Raw genomic sequence first — 5,935 nt, 5'->3', positions numbered from 1 at the left:
TACCTGGACTGTGGCCACCCCTGAGGGGGATAAGCCGTTTTCTACTATCAGAGATATGATTGGCATAGATGTGTTTTCTCACCGGACCTATTAGTCTGTTAATAGTCTGATATGACAATGTACAATGTATGTATTGATTACACCTGGTTTTAAAGATATGAGCCTGGTTTTATGGTCAATTCAAACATTGGCTTGAGTCTGCAGAGTCATACAGAGATGGGCAGTATTTACCTGCATTTAAATGATTTGAATGAACGATTGCATTTGATGGTATTTCGATTTTCTTTTGAAAACTTTGTAATTGGTATTTGACAAGGCCGAAAAACATCAAAACGTAAGACCTGGATATGGACATTGTAAAGACATGGTTGGATCTGAACAGGAAGGCGTCATATCAGGCGTCTGTTTCCTGTATGACGACGGAGGTTAGCGCTGAACGAACGTGGTACGATGCATCGTCAAACTAACATCTGAAGTGCAACTGTTTCCCAGCACCACAGTGGTTTGAACTGCGGCTGGGCAATTTCCAACTATTATGGAAACAAGATAATCAAGATAAAACAATTATTATTATTCTGCATTCTGTTTTGCAACAAACTTTTTTTTTCATGCAGAGACTCCACTTGGCCGTAGGTGAGTTAGGATTCCTTCCTAGTAGTGAAGGACTGGAGGTGGGAGCACTAAGTGTACCTCCTCTCTTGGGCCCAGAAGCATTCGAAGGAGTCCTTGGGGGGGGGGGGGACGTCTGTGCCGTCTGTGCCTTCCACCTCCCGGCAACTCTCTTGTGGCTCACTATCTGACCCACTACAGGATGATCCCCCACCCCCCACACCCTGCACAGAGCTGCAGTTCCCCCTGAGTTCCCCCTCAGCCCGGGAGCTCTGCCTCACCATAGGCGTAGAAACATCCACCACTGCGAAAGTCCAGCTGCAGATGTTTGAAGAGCATGCAGAAGGTGACGTCCTGTTCAGAATGATGCATTGCGTCCTGCAGGCCTAGAAGTACAACAGCAGTTATTACAAAACATGTTTGGCCCCTGACCCGCATTCTTTTTTTACCTTTTTTTTTTTTTTTTTACCGAGCTGACTGATAATGCTAACCCTGCAAAGTCTGTAAGTACTTGTACAATAAAGCAAAGAAGAAACTAGCACCATCACTTTTATCTTCTGCTGCTCATGATGTGGGCTGCGCTGGCTGCTCTTCCTGGCAGCTGGCTTGTGGCGAGCTGCAGCACGGACCAGCAGTGAACATGAACAGACTACTGCCAGACCGTTTCCACTGCATGTGTGTGGGCTCACTGATGTGACTGGCTTTATGGGCTGTCACTTTAGGCCACTTCATATTGAAAATCCAGAAAGTAGGACTACAGATCGTGTGGGGGAGGGAGCGGATACAAGAAAGTGTGATGTGAAAAAAACGTTGTTTATCCATTGTTGTGTATTTCATACTGCAGTTCCAGAAATATCAGTTGAGCTCATAAACTGCCTGTAAATCAAACCCTTGATGGACGTTCACCCTTTCCTCAGTGATGATAATATATTTCTTTTTAATACTTCATATGTCAGGTGACCATTTGAAACAGGCTCCTGGGGGGTCCGGTGACAAAAACATTTTACTGAGGGAAGACAGAATTTGTTAATGTTTGTACTGCTTTTTTTCAAACGTGATTTATTTTCTTTGCAACAAAGATGTATTTTTCTATTTCATTGCAATTGAAAAGAACATAATTCGTAATTGTTAATAAATACAGATTGTGCCTGTGTCACATGTTTTCTTTGTCGTTGAGAGGAAACTGTTGATATAGTGAGCATTTCACAAGTGAAAGTATTTGAAGTTGATTGAATGTTCACATTTAGATCAGATTTGCGATAAAGACATTTTTCATCCTCTACAATGTGCAAATAATAATAATCTATCATCACCTAACATCCAAATTTCTCTCTCTCCGCAGTGGAAGCAGCAGGACTCTTGATTGTGGGGTTATCTGTGAGCTGCTTGTCTTCCTGTTCAGTGCATGTTTGGTCCGTTGGTTCATCGAAGTCAATTGTTCCCAACTAGGCAGCTGAAAAGCAAGTGCTAAACATTGAGTTCACTGTGGAGAATCTGACTCTCAACCAATGTTACCCAGCTTCTGAAAAATGTCGATGCTGACTGAGGTTAGACTAATTGATTTCTTAATATTCAACATCTGTACTGGGGATAAGAGAAATGCTGTGGTTACATCAGATGTCTTTGTTACACAGGACTTCCCACCCACTGTGAAAGAAATGTTAAAGATGGGGGGGGGGGAAAACAGGAATTGGGACGACAGGAAGAGACTCCAGCAGCTGTTGCCTGGCCTGGAAAATAAAGTCGTGTTTGTTCCATCGAGCAACTGGGACAACCTGGTACGTGCAACAAAAATGACAGCTTGTTATTTTCTAACAGGGGAGATGGGAGCACCCCTCCCTCCCAGCTCCCACACCACCAACCACCAATCCCTACACACCCGTGTACACCTCCCGGAGGACCCCTCAAATTGCCTGCTGCTTACGGTTATATAGAAACACACACTTTGGAATATTTCAAAAGGACAAACTTGATAGTTGAAGGTTTTGTCCCACTTGTGTTTTTCACCAGTGTTTTCCACGGCCACAGAAAACACTAACCGAGGGTACAGTGCAAAACTTGTGTAAAAACTGTCTACAGTGTGTGGAGGGAGGATTTCTTTTGTGGATGCATCCTCATCCCAGACGGGCAAGAAAAGTCCCACACGTGTCAGACCCTCGCCATTAAAATCAAAGTGATAATTGTTATAGTTGTGTTTGATAAAGAAGGGTTAAAAATGATCTTTTACTTTATTTAGGATTGATAGGATGAGGCATCATTACTGAAAGCATAAAAATCTGTTAAAACAAATGAACAACTAAAGAAAAGACGTTAAGGATGATGAAGAGAGACATTCCACTATACAGTATAAACAATGTACAATTTGATAAACTTGGAAATTAAAGGACATCATCAGAGTTTAACGTGTAAAGATCTGACTTCAATCGAAGCAGTGCTTTGTCTTCAACAGAGACGACATCTCGGATCCTGTTAGCAGAAGACTTTCCGACAGATGGAGACGCAAAGGTCGTAATATACATTATAAATCTTCTCCAGTGTCCAGATGTTTTATCACCTAAATGTCATTCACTGATTACACATACGGTTCACACTGGTGTGTGTAATCAATATGTAAATATGTAATAATTACAGGATTGTGAAAGAAACCTGCAGAGCGGCCATGTTCTCGGTGGAAACACACAGACATTAGTGACCAGCCTTGGCCACACCTGTGCAGTAATGACGGTGTCTAATCAGCATCTTGATCAGCCACACCTGTCAGGTGGATGGATGATCTCGGCAAAGGAGAAGTGCTCACAGACACGGATTTAAACACAGTTGTGAAGAACATTTGAGAGAGAGAGAGAGAGAGAGAGAGAGAGAGAGAGAGAGAGAGAAGAAAAAAAAACCTCACATCTTGTATTTTCAACTCATGAAAAATGGGAGCAAAAGCAAAAGTGTTGAGTTTATATTTTTGTTATGCCTCGGCGCATCAGCCAGAGCCGGAGGCACATTGTTGTCTGGTTGTTTGCAAGTACATACATCCCGTTCTCATGGACACGATATCTCAGGAACACCTTGAGGGAACTTCTTCAAATTTGGCACAAAACATTCGCTAGAACTCAATGATGAAGTGTTTAGATTTTGGGGGTCAAAGGTCAAATGGCCTTGTGAACGCAATATCTCAGTAAAGCCTGGAGGGAACTTGGAGGGAAATTTGAACTCAGGATACCACGCCCATCAGACACACATACACAGACAGACCAACACACACCACTCCTTTACTCCCCAACACTTTTACACAGGGGAGGGGAGAGGGAGGAACAGGTAGGCAGAAGAAATGTTGTCTTGCCAGTTCCCTCAGCTTTTAAGTCTTTATTGTTAATCTCTTCTGTCAGCATGGTTTATAAAAGAGTTTTTTTCCCCATGCTTCTTCTTCATTTGTTTCCTCAGTCAGAAGAGATTATCCAGCGACCGGAAACAATCCTGTCAGTGTCAGAACTGTATCTGAGCAGCAGCTATTCATCACAGAAGTGAGCTGGTGAGGATATGGACCAAACATTTAATGCAAGAATTACATTTACAGAAAAACACTGAGTGAGTGAGCGAGCGAGTGAGTGAGCGAGCGAGTGAGTGAGTGAGTGAGAGAGAGAGAGCTACACATGTCAATAGACTTGAGAGGAATTAAATAGTGAAAACACCATTTGGAGAATAAATAGAATCATGACTTTCCACTGTAATTAATCACTAACAGATAAAATCCGAATTGTAATACCAAAGGTTAAGTGAAAACATAAATATATACAAGACTTAAATATGGTTAATACTGTCAATTAATCACATGCTTTTAAATGAAATGAAATTATTTTATTATTAATAGTTCATTTTTTTGTATGTTTTGATTGAGCAGCATGTGCTGGTCCCGAGCAGAGCCTGTGCTTCTGAAGAGCACATCTTCCAAGGACAAGAGAAGGTGCAGGAGCCCTTTTTGTTTCGTGGGTGTTCATGTATGTGCGACATCACTGATCCGCCGTGCTAAATAATTGTTTTTGCATTTTAAGGCGCACCACTTGAACACGGCTCGCTATCACCCTCTTCTGGAGGCACTGCAATGTAACACTCCTCTGTCAGACCACTCAGCACACTACAATCCACTCACCATCACTAAAGGTGAAAACTATTCATCTATTGATCTCCCAGACACACACACTTATATATATTTACATTATATTGTGTCACCCTGTGCAGTCCAGTGTATATAGTCTTTTAATGTCTTTCATTTTGTTACTTAAATTTTATTGTTGGTTTGTTTTCTGGCTTTGCTACTTTTATTTTGCCTTACTTACTCTCTCCTGCGACCATTGACTTTAACTATTATAACTACATGTATATATATATTCATATATCTTCAAAAACATCTTACACGAGACAAACATCTCGCCAGGTTTTAGACACCAACTTTGATATTTGCTGTTACAGACACATTTAGTTCTGCAGTCAGAAAGTATGGTTCAATTCCCAGTATTTACTACTTTTCCAGCAGTCTTTGAAGTAGCATTTAGACCTCCATGTTGGATATGACGATCTTCAGAAAATACATCAGTTATCATCAAAATTGTGTTTCTTTGTGCACAGTGTTAAAGGATCTCTAGGGGTCCAAAAGTCACTGGATATAGATACGCCTCCTGCATCAGTGAGACCCACCATCGTCTGGTTCCTGGCTCCGGTTGCCGGGGAGTGTGACGCTTGGTCAACACTTTGACCGTCAGCATGGTGACAATTAACCGGAGCTGGTCCTCACGTTCGGCCTCGCAAAGTTTCGCAGACTCTGCACTTGTTTGCGGTCTCTGGTCGACCTCACCGCCTCATGACATAATGCGTTCCCTCACCGTTTACCTTAACTTTAACCATCTCAACTACATGTTTAACCTCAACCTGATTCTGACCTGAACCCTAAACCCAGGTCTTAACCCTCAGACAACAGTCTCTACCTGGGGACATCAGTTTCTGCTCCCACAGTGACACGAGTTCCTCATGTGTTGGTGTGTGTTCAGTTTAAAGTCTCTACCAGGATATAAGAACAAGAACACACACTCTTCCAAACAAAACTGTTTTAAAAAAAAAAATGGAAATACTTAAAACAAAAAAGAATCAGTCGATGCAGCACCACCAGCAAAACCCTCAACTGTTTTATCTTATATTGAGCTCATTTGTTTTTAAAGTTGTTTCATCAAATTTCTGTGTGTCAAGTAATTAACACACAAAAACCTCGAGCAACGTAGTATTATTCCATCGTAACACCGCAAGGCTGAAACCAACAACAGTTGTTAATCAAGTCAATAGATCT

Source organism: Seriola lalandi, unplaced genomic scaffold (assembly GCF_002814215.2).
Source record: "Seriola lalandi dorsalis isolate HSWRI2012SDOR001 ecotype SW California unplaced genomic scaffold, Sedor1 jcf7180002054816, whole genome shotgun sequence".
Classification (NCBI taxonomy): Eukaryota; Metazoa; Chordata; class Actinopteri; order Carangiformes; family Carangidae; genus Seriola; species Seriola lalandi.
This window is presented reverse-complemented; position numbering follows the sequence as displayed.